The sequence below is a fragment of the Micromys minutus genome (genome assembly GCF_963924665.1).
Source record: "Micromys minutus genome assembly, chromosome: 11".
Lineage (NCBI taxonomy): Eukaryota > Metazoa > Chordata > Mammalia > Rodentia > Muridae > Micromys > Micromys minutus.
The window spans coordinates 45,444,149-45,460,901 of record NC_137980.1 but is presented as its reverse complement, the minus strand read 5'-3'; the positions used below and the strand labels follow the sequence as shown (position 1 = coordinate 45,460,901).

The following is a 16,753-nucleotide window of genomic DNA, read 5'->3' as shown; positions in this document are numbered from 1 at the left end:
AGACTGCCAGGCTTGGTGGTAGGTGCCTTTTCCCCCCGGAGCCATCTCACCGGCCCTGCAGACAGTTTGAATCAGCACAGAGCCTCATACTGACTATGCAGCGTTCCACCACAAGTCCTAAGCTACATTCTACCTTTTATTTGAGACAGAATCTGGTCAAGTTTCCCAGGCTAGTCTTGAACTTGCAAAACTCCTACACCATCTTCCTGAGCCCCTGGGGTTATAGATCTGCACTCCCAGGCCTGACTTGGAGCTCTGGCTTGACTGTTGTAACTGGGGTTGGCAGAGGCCATGGTGACACTAGCTCTCTTCCCCACACTAAGCAAGTGCTCTGCCATCGGTCTCTATGGCCAGCTTGGCTTATCATTTCCGGTCGTGTGGAAACGGGTGGGGAGCCTTAGAGCTTCAAAACTCCTTGCAATAATCTGGCTTTCATCTGCTCAAATTCTGAATCTCATCTCCCTTGGTTTCCACTCAGGAAACTCTCCTGCTGTTGCCTTTGTTTCAGTTTTTCACGGCTCCATGTTTCTATGCTTTGCAATGAGTTCTTACCCTTCCTCCCCCTTGCCCAGGCCTCAGCCTTTGACACCATTAACTACTTTCTCAGCATTGCCCAAACATTCACTTCATTAGCTCCCAGGACATGCTCGATGGTTTGGCTCTCCACTCGTCATGGTCCGTGGGATCCACTATAAGTGCAGGAAACCCCAGGCTCAGACCAAGGCTTCCTCCTCTCGGATCTACACTTGAGTACATCATGATCCCAGCTGGGGTTCCGGTCCTGAATGTCCTGTGTGTGCTGATAGCTTTGGTGTTTTAGTCCCACATATCTCTCCAAGTCTCTAAATCTCCATGGCCAAAGGCCTGGCAGTTCCTCTGCCCCTGCTCATCCACTCCCCTTGCCCACCACCCCCAGCCACACACCTCCCTTCCCATACCAACCTGTGCCTGCCTACAGGCTCTTGGCTCATCTGTTGCCTTATTCCCAGCACTCTTGCACGCTGTCTGCATGCCTGCTCACACACCTCTCTCACTCTTAGAAGGAAGCCAGATGTCCTTATCTCCATGAGGCCTTGTCTGGCCACCCTTTCCAAAACCACCTCCCACCCCCATCTCATGCTTCTTACTCATTTTCCTGTCTGATCTTCTATGGCATTTAGCACTATTTGAAAGATGACGCACTTAGAGATGGGTTTTGTGTGGCTTTTGGTCTTCTCATGGGAATACAGCAACCTTGAGAGCAGATTTCTCGCAATGACTGCCACAGTGCCCAGTACAGGGGACATATCCCATAACAGTTTGCAACAAGTCCGAATGGGTAGCAGGCTAGAAGGCATTATCTCTTGTAGTCATTGCCAAGTAACTAGTTAGCGAGGTTGGTGGGAATGACCAGGAAAGCTAAAGTGTCTAGGGATGTCTTGCTGTTCACCACACTATGATTCCTACACAGTCATCTGAGATTCTCCCACTCCACAGGAAAGGTGACTGAGGGTTTGGGAAGCCACCTGAGGTGGCATCCAAGGTGTCCATGGTGTGGGAGGCCCTAAAGCATGTGATGGGAGCAGGACCATGGGGATAAAGGAGGGAGAACTCAGGTTCTGAAGGACTGCAGGTAACTTGTTGACTGGACTAGCATCATGTAACCTAGCAACATCTGGCCACTGACCATGGATGTTGGGAACAAGTGATGTGATTCATCCACCTTCTGAGCCTTGTCCCACAGGCCAGACCATCCTTTGCTACTTAATGTGTGGCCAATTAGGCAGCAGGAACCACCCCAGAACACCAAGTCCTGCCTGTGTCTGGGATCCACTGTATGTCTTCTGGACAGCCTTTACCTTCCAGGGGCCTGGGCCTCCCTCCGCCCTCTTTGCGGGTGAAGCCACTGAGCCCCATCCCCGTAGCCCTGAAAGCCCCAGAGAGGCTTTCAAGACTCACTCCCTCCTGCCTTCCCACTCCCAGCACTTCAGGCTCAGCTTAGCCAGGCAGAACACTCCTCTTTCCTCGAGAGTTCATAAAAACACGCAAACATAGGCGAGGATACAAAATATTGAGCGGCAAGGCAGTAAAACACAGCACTGTTTGTTGTGTTGATTGAATATTCATGAGCTGACTGTTTAAATTACAGTTCACAACTGTTGCCGGGCCTGATGAATAATTTAAACAAGGGTGGCCAAAGAGATTTCAACACTGCATTAGCAGACTGCTCAGGATCAGCCACAGAGAATTTATAATTAGCTCAGAATACCCGGTAATAAATTCTTCGGAAAGATGGTTTTAATTAGCGCATGTGCTAATTTAGAATGTAGACTGTTTGGTGTGAAGGTGGATGGGACCAATTACTCTGGCCTTTTCCCTGGGCTTTCCTGTCACGTTAGGGTCTCATCTCTGCAGGGAGTAGGGCAGAGCCCACCCTGAGCCCACCACCAAGCTCTGAAGACCCACTCCTTGATTCCCTCCTGTGCCACTGTCCCACATTCTAGCTCAGACAGGGACCAGCAAATGCAGCTGCCTTTAAACTGACCTCCTGCCTCAGTATCTCCCGCTCCCATTCCTGCTCACGGGTTAGCCAATGGAGCCTTCCTAAGTACAGATCTGGTTCCATCTCTGCCCTTAATTGAGGGAGCCCAGAGACATGAAGTCAGAGGATATGGCTGGCTGATGTGGGGCGATGACCAGGTGCATGGGGTGAGTTGGGTACCACTGACAGAAGGAGCCACGTAGGTAATGATGAGGAGGCACGTGTTCACTGGGGGACCACCAGGGAGAAGCTAATCAAGGATGGAATCCAGCTGTGATACCCCCCATTCATAGCTAAGCATGCCTTCATCCACTCAAATGAAGGTGTGGTGACGTTTGTGACAAGGTCCACGAAAGGTATGGCAGTGTGCATGAGGGCGATCACGGAGCCCAGGCTTAGGCAGTAGAGTCAGGGCCTCCCAGGAGGCAAGGACGCCTTAAAAACTAAGGAGGAAGCTGGAGAGATGGCTCAGCAGTTAAGAGTACTGGCTGCTCTTCCAGAGGACTTGAGTTCAATCCCCAGGATTCATGTGGTGACTCACAACCATCTATAACTCTAGTCTTTGGAGATCCAGTGCCCTGTTCTCCGCCCCCTTCTGGCCTCTGTGAGCATTGCATGCATATGGTACACAGACATACATGTAGACAAAACACCCATTCGTGCAAAATAATAAAATAACTCTAAAAGATTTTTTTTCCAGGTTTTTTTTTAAGACAGGGTTTCTCTGGGTAGCCTTGGCTGACCTATAAGTTGTTCTATAGACCAGGCTGGCCTTAAACTCAGAGATCTGCCTGCCTCTGCCTCCTGAGTGCTGGGATTAAAGGTGTACAAGTTGCACAGATTCTCAGGTTTAGAAACATGTAAAAATCTAGTGTCGTCAGGTCAGTTTTGATTATCAGCACGCACTACCTATGTCGAAGACAGCTGGTTCTTCTTCCTTAGAACATCCCTGTCCATCACATCTGCCCCTAGAGCCTCTTGACCCCACCTTTCACCTACTAAGCTGAGCACAGGAAGCCCCTGGGCTCTTCTTTGCTCACATACCTCCCAGGAGTCCCTGTTTCTTAGAGCCTTTTGACTCTGCCAACTTTATTTCTGCTCTGACCCCAGAGAGCAAGAGAGAACTCACAGTTCCTAGGCCTCTTGAAATGTCTCTGAACATCAGTCAACACACACACACACACACACACACACACACACACACACACAACACACATACATCTTTTGTGATCACAGAAGTTCTGATGTGGCTAGTCACTGAGTGTTCAGCTGTTCCCTCCCATTTTTCAAAGATAAGTCACAATGATTAATCACAGCAAGACAGGTGACTATGCTGGCTTCCTGTGGTGTGAAGGGAAGACCCACACCTTGGGGACGTTGTAACCACAGATGAGGAGACACGGTCAGAGCAGCCAACCCACACCAGCCCCTTCTGTTCTCAGTAGTGAGAAGAGCTGATGTAAGACTCAGAGACTCACCAGGTGTAAGTCTGGTCCTGCCTCATACAGACTACATACAGGGAACAGCAGACTTCATATGCCTGAGTGAGGTGCCCTTGCCACAGCAGCATTGAGTCTGGGGTCATTAAAAGGGCTGCCCGAGAATGTAGATGAAAACCCAGCTCAGAGAGTCAAGGTCACAGGGCCACCTCCTCACTTCCCTATTGCAGCTTAACTGAAAGTAGGTCAGACTTTGACGCCGTCCAGATGCCCAGACCAGCCTCATGCACCGTGCTGGCTGTGGTCACATCCTTATTCCCATTTGCTTTGGCTTCTGCTTTCCCATGGCAGTCAAGCTGCCCTGGTTAGAAACCCTGGTAGCCTCTGGTTTGTCAAATCCATTGCTATGTGCTATGTGCCTGACATACAGGCTGGCTGCTCCGTCCTTCCAGAAACTTCCTTCTCTGCTCCTCTGTATGACATACTTCTGGTGTCCTTTGTGCCACCCCACTCATGCCCCCTTTGGAAGTCTCCCCTCTGTGTCTCTGCCACCTGGCTCTCAGACCCTCCTCTTCTGGCTGAGTCTGGGTCAGCTCAGCTCACCACTGTTGCCTTCTCTTAGCAGCCAAACTGGTCTACCAGACACCAGTCTACCTGCAGTCTACCTGCAGTCTACTGGTCTACCTGCAGTTCCCCAGGACTCGGGCGTGACATTCAGGGCTCACCAGTCCTGCCTTGCTTGGCCCTCTAGTTCTTCCTTACCCCAACCCAGCTCCCCCTGCCCCCACGGCCCACTGCTCAGTGAAGTACCCTGCCGATCTCCTAGTCTGGCTTGGACACTCTGCCTTACAGCCTTTCGGTGTGTGTGGAGTTCACGCCACGAGGCAAGCGTTAACCGTGCTTGTTGCTCCAACTCCCCGACGGCTCCACACGGTGCCCGGTGCGGATGGAATGATACACGCAGACAAGATGATGACTGTCCTGTATGCAGCAGTGGGAGTGGGGCAAGCACTCAGGGGTGACAGATATGAGAAGACAGAAAACCAGGACCGTCCTCAGGCACATACCTCTAGAGGACATGCTTGGTTCTCACTGACTTTCACACCCTGCTAGGTGCTGGCTGAGTAGTCAGGGATCAAAGCAAAGGCCTTTACCAGGTGTAGTTTACAGGAGGGCAACAGAAAGAGAGCTAATAAACACTCCACACACTGCTGGAAGGTGCTGTGGAGAGAAGGCAACAGCAGCCTAAGGGGCTGGGAGTTTCTGTCCACTCTCCAGTGTGCATTGGGGCCATAGGTTGTAGAGCAATGTTGCTTGGCCAGGAAAAAACCTCCTGGGGAACTTGAGGCTTGAACCGGGTCTCTCAGTTGTGAGGAAGTTAGCAGGCTGAGCACGCCTCTCCCTAAGGAAGAACACTGCAGACTGAGGCTTAACAGGCTGTCCTACCCAGTGTGAGTGACTTTGGAAGTGGCTGGTCTGTATTCTAAGCTCTCCTGTTTCTTTAGCTTTCTGTAGTCTAGTTACAAAACTGTCAGCGGATTCCCCAGGGGCACAAAAAAAAATTACGCTCATTTCTACACCGACCCAGAAGAAAGAGCCCACTTGAATATTTAGGAAACAGTAATGAAGGGGTGAGGGTGAAGCAGGGGTGGGGGTGAATGGGAGGAGAGCAGGAAGGAAGGAAGGTATCAGCTTTGGGGTTTAAGGTTGTGGTGGAGACTGGAGCTTAGTGGGAAGACTTTGAATCTTGGTTGTGATCAAGTAGAGAAGTAGCGCAGGCTCTGTAAGGAGACCTGCAACCCAGAGGTGGAAGGCAGGGATCAGGCAGCCCCCCCCCAACCTCAGCGGAAACCTCCCATCCCTAGTGGAGCCCGCCAAGCAGCTCAGCTGCCTGTTTGCAAACCTTTCTTCAAAGACAAAAACAGCCCTGAAGGGGACAAATGGCTTTCGATTCACAACCTCCCTGCTGGGCCTTCATATTCATAACAAGATGATCAGTCTAACGGGGAATGGGCTGTTGCTTTAAAGGATAAATTAGTGAGACTCTTAACTCAATAATTAAAACTATGATGGCGCTTGGCCTGCAGGGATAATGTACTATTATTATAGTCGTTTGTTTCAATTAAATGCTTGCTGGTTTTACAATAGCAGCTGGGCACCTGTGCACTGGCGTAATAACTCTGAACAAGACATCTACATTTCAGGAGGAATTTGTCAGCCTGCAAAGGATCTCCCGCCAAGCATGAAAGTTTATTAGAAATACTTGCCAACGAGGCTTGCCAGCAAGGGGCAGGCACTGGGGGGAAGCTTGCTATTGGTTCTCTCTTTTTTTTTTTTCTGGCGAAAGGGGTGTGTGTGTGTGTGTGTGTGTGTGTGTGTGTGTGTGTGTGTGTGAATTTTCAAACATTTGGCTTCTTAAAGCCTATAGGTATTTCAGAGAGCAGAATGCACGTGGGAAAGGTGCTGTGGGTGACTTAGGACTTTAATTGTGATATCCCATAGCAGCAATTCCAAGGATGACAGACCAAAAGGCTGACCCACCCCAATATATCAGCATCATCAAAGCAAGCTGAGCATCTGTGAGTGTGTGATTACACTGAGTGATTACACAGTACAAGTGTCCTCGTAGAGGACACCTGGGGTGACAGGGGGCTGTGGGCAGTCAGACCCTCCTGGAAACAGACTCATCAAGGAGACAAGACCTTAAACCCCACTTGGCTTTATACAAGCACCCATGGGAAAAGATGTAGCCATGGGACAGGGCAGCCATCAGTAAAGGCAGTTTCTAGAGATGGGTATGAGTGAGTTGTTAGAAGCCACCGTGCCCAGCAACAGGGAAACAGAGCACTAAGGTTCTGAAGCAGCCTTATCCACACGCCAGAGCCTTCCCTACCCCCACCCACACTCTGAGAGAGGCGGAGCTACACCCCAGCAATGGCCAGGGTGAGGTACAGCTCAGGGAGTTTGTAGCAGGTGTTTGCTCTGATATGAGGAGGAGAGACTGAGGATTACAGCTAAAGGCACAGGCCCGGGGGCTACCCAGACCTTGATGTGACTCTTGGCACTAAGTGACCTTGGACAGCGACTGCCCGTTCTATGCCTGCATTGCCACATCTGTCACGTACAAGATACAGCAGACTCGCCTTCTGGGACAGGGTAAGGATTCAGTGTGATGAGCAGGCAGGCTGCTGGCTGTCAAGTAGGGACGGCCAAGTGGATGGTGCTGTTGTTTTTATCAATGGAATTCAATTAATAAGGAGGTTGGCACTATCTAGCCATGAGCCCCAGGTCTTCTTACTGCACAGTCGTTTGCCTGTTGCCTGTAGCTGCCTTTCTGCTCCCACAGCCCAGTTAGGCAGTTACAACAGATCCCACCTTTCCCCCGAAACCCAGTATCTGACCACTGCCAGGAACTCGCCAGCTCCTGGTAAAAACCAATGTGATGACTGTGTGTGAAGCATCAGCCCTGGGCCGGACTTCGTACCATTATACATACTATGAGAGAAGTCTCCCTCCTGGCTATTCTCGCCTATTCACAGAGCCTCGTTCAAACTCACAACAGGAAAAAGTTCATGGGAAAGGAAGAGGGAAACTACTGGGTGATACTGAATTCGCACCCTGTCCCGGGAGGCGCATCTGCTGTATCTTGTACGTGACAGACATGGCAATGCAGGCACAGAACGGACAGTCCTGTCTAAGGTCCCTTAGTGCTAAGAGTCACATCAAGGTCTCCGTAGCCCCCAGGCCTGTGTCTTCTGAATGATCTTAAAAGAAGGGAAACTTCTTCATTTGGATCTCACACAGCTCCCTGCCCCTAAGGTCAGGCTCGGTGTCACCCTGTTTCCCTGTGGCCACAGTCAGGATCCCAGGAGCAGACGGGTGGAGTTCTGACTTGCCTCTTTCCTAGTGGTGGCCTTCTGAGACGGTCACCTGAGTCCACCAGTCACAGGCTTCACCACCCAAGTTTCAGTGGCTTCAGAGTAAGTAGGGAGAAAACTGTGTGTCCATCAGAGAGTTACTCACAAGCTCCCAACATAGCCCTCTGTGCATAGTTCCTGCACACAGATGGTGCACATGTGCCCACACATGTGCAACAGGACCACAAACGATGCTGGCATAATGGTCAGCATGGCACCGAATGTGACAGAGGTGCTAATGTTTGTTGCTACCGGAGACCGTCAAGGGGATTAGAAAAGAAAGTGCTGGCCAGTGGCTTCTAACCCCATTTTTTTTTCTGATGTGGCTCAGAATTTAAGGGACTTTAGAACCTACTTGCACCCAGGAAAGGGCTTACGTGACAGAATTTAACAGAAAGGAGGGTCTGTAGCTTATGTGGAGAGGAAAAAAAGACAGCTCAGTCCTTTGGTCCCCTCTGAGGGGAGGCAGGAGGGGATTCAGTTCTGTTGATTGGCAGAAGCTGAGAAGAGGTGTGATTTCTCACTGTCCCTAGTGGGGGTACTCCGGCACCTAGAATCCTCTATGGAGACGGCAGCTGGGCATGTGTGAAAAGCTCCTGGCACTCCACAACCCTGAGAATTTATTAAGTCTAATTACGTCTGTGAGCCTGCCACCTCCCTCCTGCTCCTCTGCCTGGGCCTGCAGGAGAGGGTGCAGGTGCGGCTACGGGCTGGCCATATGTTTGCATGTGGGAGCAGAAGGGGATCTCATGCCGTGGCCAGCATCTCCTCAGCAAGGTAGTGCCAGCCAGGCCCTCACCCTGATTAGAGGTCTCCCCATGGTAAGCCACCGAGGTCCCAGAGCGGGACAGCAGAGAGGGGCTAGGGAATGCTTTGGGTAATGAGTGGAGTTCAGGGAAGGTCCATGACAGAGAGAAGCCCTCATGACCCCGGAGAGGTCATCAGTCAAGCCACAGCGGGGTCTGCCACTGGGCAGGCAGGGGATTGCTGGGCACTGCCTATTGGGCCAGCAGAACTTCTCTAAATAAGGAGACAGGTGCCAGTGTCCTCAACAGCGAGAGACAAGGACATTGGCATGAGATGGGCTCAGGCCTGACCGCTGCAAAGTCTCTGGCACCACAGAGTCTCAAGTGGCCGCCGGCCTCTAATTGGGGGCATCCTTTTTACTTTGGGGAGTTAGGACTGAGTTCATGAAATACCCTAAGAAAGTCTAGGATGCTTGGTGGGCATGCTCACATCTTATTGGTTTGTAGCTACATATTGTCCGTGTAGAAAGTCCGGTGCCCCTGACCGACTGTGAGGCTTTCAGGCCTATCTTCCCTAATGCTGAGCACTGAAACCATGCCAACTCAGAAGCCCCAAAAGGCCTGCCAGCATTTGCAAAGGAAGCCATGGGCAAAGCAGGAGTGAGCTCTGTGGCGAGATGAACATTTTCCCAGACGTGCTGTTTGCTGCGCTCTGCAAACAACCTTTTTAGGAATGCTAGGGATAGCCCTGAACGACTACAGAAATCTCTAGGTGTAAACGGAATGTGTTATGACACATAACTGGTGGTGGGCAGGGCGTATGTGGTAGGCCGGGGCACCTGGTGGGCCCATGCCAAGGTGCTCACCAAGAAATCACACTGTGGGACAGACCTGAGGTTTGTTTAGGGGAAGAGAGGGGAATGAGGACCTGGAGAAGGGTAGAGGCAGGAGCAGAGCCACGAGGGCAGAGAGAAAGTGAGACAAGCCAGGAATACATGGGAAAACACACACACATACACACACACACACACACACACAGAGAGAGAGAGAGAGAGAGAGAGAGAGAGAGAGAGAGAGAATGTCTTCAGAAGATCCAGTAGGGAAAATGGGAGTCGGGGGAGCCTTCCACGTGACAGGGATTTCTGAATCAGGAGAGAGTGTGCTCAGGTGAGTAACACTTGCATGTTAAGACCAGATTAGCTTCAGACTCGGAGTGTTTTTCCAAACTCCAAACTCAGCACAAGGGCAAGGCTGAGATCTTTGTTTTGACGCAGGGTCTCACTATGTAGACCTGGCTGGCTTGGAACTCTCTAGAAGACCAGCCTGGCTCTGAGATCAGCCTGCTTCTGCTTCCCCGGTGCTAAGGTTAAAGGCATGTGCCACCGTGTCCGGTGCAATAAACAGTTTTAAAACAAGAGTAAAGGGTAGAGGGACCTGGATTGTGCATCTTGGGTGACTTGTGGGAAGGAGAAGAGTGTGTGAGATTTGAAACTCACCGTGGAAAAAAATGGCCAAGAGTGCTTGGTGTATCCAGGGCCAGGCAAGGGATATTTGGGAAGGAGATGGATGCTGTTCCCATGTGGCTCGTGTAGCTACGGAAAAGATGATGCCATGTGCTGTTTTGGTGAAATTAGGGCAAGATTTAGGGAGAAAGGAGGCTTCCCTTTCTATGGTCTTGTGTGCTTCGGGGAAGGGGGTGCCAGTCAGATGGCTGCACACAGCGTCTGGAGCTGGCCTGGAGATCGGGGGCTCAGTCTTCAGCATCATCTCATGTGAAATCGTTCATGATCCAATAGAGCCATGGAGATATGCCAGCCACTTCTGCATCCCAGATTACCTGGAACCCATCCCCCAGGGTATTCTGTGTTGACAAGCCTCTGTGATCACCCTCTGCACCAGCCCTGCTTTTGACAGAATAAAAGCTGCCAGAGCCAGTTCAGCCCCCTCTCATCTCTCTCAGAAATCAGCTCCAGTCTGTTGCCTTTCTTTTTTCTTCTCCCACGCTCAGCACGGCCGAGCAACGCTACAGGCTTTACCTGTGGGTTTAAAGGTATGGGGCTGCCCGTGTCCTTCGGAACCTTCTCTGCTCTTTGCTTACCCTCGCTCGTTCACCCACACCGGGAGCGAGGCTCCCATCATCCATTCTGACTTTGAGAAGCATTCCTTTGCCTCAATAAGCCATTTCTGCTTCCCTCCGCAGGTAAGCCTTTAAAATAATTCCAGTTGTTCTGGCGTTTAAGATTCTGTTGCGCCTTTATTGTACAAATTTCTAAAGGTAACACAGCGACTCTCATACAAGTAGAACACGCAGACATATTAAAAGCACACTTAGCTGGTTGTTAATGAGGAAGCCGGGAAGCTATTACACTCAGTTCGGAGGAGAATCTGAAAAGTAGGCACAGGGTTAAGCAATCAGGGGTGCTGGAATAAATTGACTAACAACTTGAAAACTGGCTGATACCATAGAGCAATTGAATTTGATGGTCAGAATGAACTTTTCTATCATGTAGGATCAATTATTTCACTACCAGAAAATTGTATTTGTGTTTTGATGGATAAGGATCAGTTGTTTCCCACCTGACACTCATCCACTGTTGATATTACAGTTTGGATCTTAAAAAAAAAAAAAGAATCATTCAAAGTCCCCTTAACAGAAAAATGGAGAGCAAAATGTGGTATATATACAATGAAATATTCCTCACGCTTAAAAGGGAAATTCTGACTTACACTACAATGTGTATAAATCTTGAGGTCATTGTGCTAAGTGCAATAAGACGGTCACTAAGGGAGACTTTACGATTCCCTTTATCCTGGGTACTTACGGTAAAATCAATAAGGGACGGGGAAATGGCTCTGTTGGTAAGTTTTTGCTGCACAAGCCTGAGGACCTGAGTACAAATCCCCAGCCGTAAGCGGGTGTGTCCGTGAGTAGCAGAGACAGGCTCATCGCTGAGGCCTGCTGCCAGTCTGCCTAGCTCCAGATGCAGTGAGAAACACAATCTCAAGAAAATGTGTGGAGAGCAATAGAGAGGATGCCCAACGCCCTCCTCTGGCCTTGAGGCACAGGCATCTCCATATGCGTGTGTACATACATCCTGCACACCCATAGACCACATACAAAGAAAGGTTTCCAGAGACCTGGGCCAGACAGGAACAGGAAGCTACTATTTAATATCGGTAGAGAGAGTTAAAGATACTTCTGTAGATGGATGTAGTGATTGGAGGCATGGTGTGTATGTAGCACTGAGATGTGTGCATAAACACGGTTGCTCCCATGCAGGGAGTTGGCTCAGATGATAAAGACACCTGTAGAGAAATCCTAGCAACCCAGCTTGACCGCCAGGACCCAGACAAAGGCGGAAAAAGAGAACTGACCTCACAAAGCTAACCTTTGATCTCCACTTGCCCACTATAGTCTGCAGATGCCCGTCCACACATCCCACATAAACACAACAATAAGAAAACTGCCACAAGAAACATCGCTTACTTTACCACAATATGATCTTTAAGGATTTCTAAAAGAACCAGTTGGGATAACCCCTTTTCTGCCACAGTTTACAAAGTTGCAGAATTAGAATAGCCTGGTCAAATTCAGAGGGGACATTCAGATTGAATCAGCTCGCCTCAGAGGTCCAGAGGGCAGTGCACAGCAGAACATCAAAGGGACATTTGTTAGTCTTTGTCAGAGTCTTTCACACCTTTTCCTGCAGTGTACGAGTCCTCCTGTGTGGGAGGGTGGGGGTTGCTAGGTTCCGGGAGGTGTGCATTGTGACGTGCTGGGAATTGTGTGCTCATTTACTAAGGACTGAAGGCTGTGGCTTTGTTTTAGGTTTGAGATTGTTTCTGAGAGAGTTTCTAGCCCAGGCTTCACTGAACTCCATCTATGGCTGAGGCTGACTGTGAGCTTCTGATCCACCTGCCACAGCCTCCTGAGTGCTGAGGAAATCAGACAAGCACACGAAATCCAGCTTATGAGGTACTGGGGATCGAGCCACACCCCACCCTTCCTAAGAGCCGAACTCTGCTGCTGCCCACCAGTTCACAGCCAAGTGACTAATGGACGGTGTTCCGCCTCACCAGTGGTCAGACTTCGAATGTGTCCCACATAGGACCTTTACAAAGTAGTAACAATGATGATGATGATGATGATCATAATAATAATAATAATAATAATAATAATAATTTAAGTACCTTTAATCTCTCAAATATCAGCAAGATAATAACTTACAAAGTCAGGAATATGGGACTGAAGGATTCCGCCACAGGTAGCCGAGAAGAAAACTATAGCATGTCCTAACAAGCTACAGTCTATGCTGAAGGAAACCATGCCAATTTCTCGTTTAAAACTTAAAAGCTAGAAATGGTGGTGCACACCTCTAATTCAAGAGGCTGAGGAGGGAGGATAGAGAGGTTAAAGTCACCTGGGCTGTATAGCAAGACCCTGCCTAAAAGAAAAACACAAACAAAAATCTACATAGAAGAAATGGCATGCACATATTGTAGGTAGAAAGGGGGAGGTGCTTAGAAACTTAAAACCTGTCACACTTTAAGGAAGTTGGCTCGCTAAGCCTACACTTCGGGTTCATGATGAATGTGCTAACAAGGATTCCAATATATTGAGATCAACGAAGATACCAATCAATTGAGAATGGGGTTGTGGACCAGCATTCGCCCATATGCTGTTTGCGTGGTGAGCATCTGAAACCATGCAGGATGAGAACAAAACCGTATGGAAACCATGACAACGGCCCATAGAATGGAAGGCAGAGACAGTCACCAAGGCGGAGATGCCTTCATGAATAAGGAGCAGCCTTCACAAAGAGGAGCATTCTGGGATGTCTAAGCACTGAACGAGTTCATGAGACATACCTGAAGAAAATCCGTTCACGCCAAATCCTCTGGAGAACTGGTAGAGACGAGGGGCTTTACCTCAGTTTTCTGTCTCATGGCTGATGTCAGAACAGTACATTCGATTGACAGGGAGGATTTTTATATAGCACAGTAAATATTATTTCAATTAGGTTTTTTTTTTTTCAGTGCTAAGAATCGAACCCAGGGCCTCACGCATCCAGGTTGAGCACTCTGCCCTGAGCTACACGCTCAACTCCAAGCTCACATTATTTTACTTTCACATGAAAATTTTTGCAAGATGTGGTTCTGTCCTAAGGGAAGCCTCGGCTTGTTCCAAAAAACCGAATTTCTAGGATTCGTGTTCCCCGACCACAATAACAATAGCACACGTGCCATTTAAACTCTCTTCTGAGCAGCCAGAGAGTAGAAGACAAAGCCTGGTCTTCGGTTTTGAGAAACATTCCCAGAGCATAGCTGAGATTTTCCTCAAGGAAAGCATCCCCTGTGGAGAGCAAAGCTGCTCACCCTCAGCACACACAAGTCTTTGTTTCGGGGGCAAGGATGGAAGGCGGCCATTGCACTCACTGTAGAGTTCACCAGCTTCTTTTGCCAGTACCTCCAGTGGCGAGACAGAAAAATGTCTTTGTAGACACCTTCAGATGTTCTCTCCTGGTGAAGTGGCTCCTGTCCGAACCTTTGACCTAGGTCTAGATGGTTTTGTACCAAATAAGGCAAACAAGCAATAAGTTGCTTAATTTGAATAAAACGCTGTATCAAAAATAACCCATGAACGAAGTAACTGTTGTGGGACAGGAGGGTCAGGGAAGCTGCTAGATTGAATTTTTAATAGAACTGCTTCTTCCGAAGCCTTTCTGTCCCCCACAGGCACTGAACATACATGGTACACAGATATACACAAAGGATATATCCATACACATAAAGTTTTTAAAGTCTCAAAATAAGAATAAGCATGGGGGCTGGAGAAATGGCTCAGCGGTTAAGACTGCTCCTCTGGAGGTCCTGAGTTCAAATCCCAGCAACCACATGGTGGCTCACAACCATCTGTAATAAGATCTGATGCCCTCTTCTGGTGTGTCTGAAGGCAGCTACAGTATACTCATATACAATAAACATAAATAAATCTTAAGAAAAAAACAATAAGCCTGGGGGGGGGGGTTGGAGAGATGGCTCGTCAGATATAAGGCACTCCCTTTCAAGGGTTGACCTCTGACCCACATAGGTAAACATATACACCTACATACCCACATATAATTTTATCTATAGAAAGATGGTTTTTAATCATGGTTTTATAGTGGAAAACAAAGATTTAATATTTTCCTACCATCTTCCTTGGCATTTAGTACATCTTTGCATTCTCTGTGTGTTTTTTTTTTTTTATAGAATGTGTTTGATATTTTGTTGGACTGATATTTGAGTTGCTCAAGTGTTTCATAAGAGGTTGTTCAGTGAATTTTGGCTTAGGGTTAGGACAGGAATCCCAACCGTATCTGAAATGGCACTAGGCATACTTCTGCCAGTCTGAGCTATAGATTGTTGCCAAGCAGAGTTTCAGCACGGATGATTATGGAATTCAAAATATGGATCAACTCTGAGAAATGTTAAAGATGTTCTGCATCCTGCGTGCCAGAGTTCAGCCGAGGTTCAGTTCTTCATGCGCACGTCAATAAACTCATGCACCACAGTAGAACACACCGTTGGCGCCTGCGTCGCAATGCGCACCAAAGACTTGTTTTCAAATAGCTTCCCTCACAGTTTCTCAGCAGTGAGTGTTTGATTTGCACGCCTACTTTATTCTGCTGTATACCCCCAGCCATGTGAACGTTTCTTGGAGGAGGAAAGGGTCACAGGTTTTAAAATCCCGGGCTAGTCAAGCTCCTGTGGGATTAGAGAGATCTGCAGTCAATGCTAGTCTGTAACCAGTTCAGCTGTGTCCTTTTTCAGCTCTCTTTTTTCTTTCTTTGTTCATTTGTGGCAGGGGCGTGCACGTGTCCGTGTGTACACACATGTTTATGTGTTTGTGGGCACTTGTGTGTGAGTGTGCTGTGTGAGTGTGAGTGTGCTGTGCGAGTGTTTGTGCAGGTCTGAATTTGATGGCTAAAGTTCTCCTCCATCGCTCTTCCACTTTCTTCCCCTTTACTCATTGAGGAAAGGTCTCTCAATAGAGCCCAGAGCTCACAGATTGGCTCATCCTGCCAGCCAGCTTGCTCTGAAGACTCCACTTCTCCCTTCAAGGCTATAATTATAGCTCCCACTGGGCATTTACATAAACTCTTCACCCCTAGGCTTAGCCAACTAAGCCATCTCCCTAGACTTGGCCCTGCTCTTGTTGTGTTTGTTTGTTTGTTTTGTTTTGTTTTAAGATGGAGTCTCTCCCTGACCCTAAACTTTGCATTTCTAGCCAAGACCCCAGGATTTAACTCTCTCCATTTCCTCCTTCCCTAAAACCCTCCCTCAACCTCCTGTCCCCCAACCCCCATGCCAGGATGCAAAGTGAGGGTGAGAACCTAGGTGCCCCTTTTACATGCATGCTAGGGATCTGAACAGTGGCCCTACTAGGTGCTCCTTTTATATGCATGCTAGGGATCCGAACAGTGGTCCTACTAGGTGCCCCTTTTACATGCATGCTAGAGATCCGAATAGTGGTCCTAATGCTCACACAACATGAACTCTACCCAGTGAGCCATTTCCCCATATTAATCATAAAACAAGGGGAGTAAATGAATTTTGAAATATAATTCAAAATTGAGGGAGAATCAGCAATGATCTTTACAAGCCAGGAGGAGGAGTTAACAAAGATAAAATTAGATATTAAATTGTAGAGAACAGAGGAGAAAGGATCAATCTGAGATCTCGTTTGTCTGTTTGTGGCAGAATCTCACTACATTGCTCACGCTATTCTGGGATTGCAAGCATGGGCTGCCATGCCTAGCGAGGGGTGGTTCTTCTAAAGAGAAGTTTTAAAACCTCATAAAATAAAAGGCCGATTTGCTGCTTAATGAAGAAAAGGCTGAGAGCATGCAGGCATTTACCATCAGACGTCAGACAGGGCAAATAATACTGCAGAGGAAAGAAAAATAATTCTGAGAATGTCCACAGAGGCCGCAATGAAACCTGCATTTATACGATGTTTGTTAAATAATTCTAAGTCCACAGAGGTCTCAATGAAACCTACATTTATACGGTGTTTGCTTGGGTCATGAGTCCACACTGTGCTAGTTCCATGTTCGTGTGAGAGTGCTCCTGTGTGGGGAAATGGTT

At 48.5% G+C, this 16,753-nt stretch overlaps 1 protein-coding gene across 4 annotated transcripts in view; it reads left to right on the top strand.

The window, feature by feature from the left end:
• TOX2 (TOX high mobility group box family member 2) overlaps positions 1-16,753 on the top strand; it is a gene marked incomplete at both ends in the record, with an annotated part of 116,436 nt that overhangs the window by 88,915 nt on the left and 10,768 nt on the right. The gene's annotated exons all lie outside the window — the stretch shown is intronic.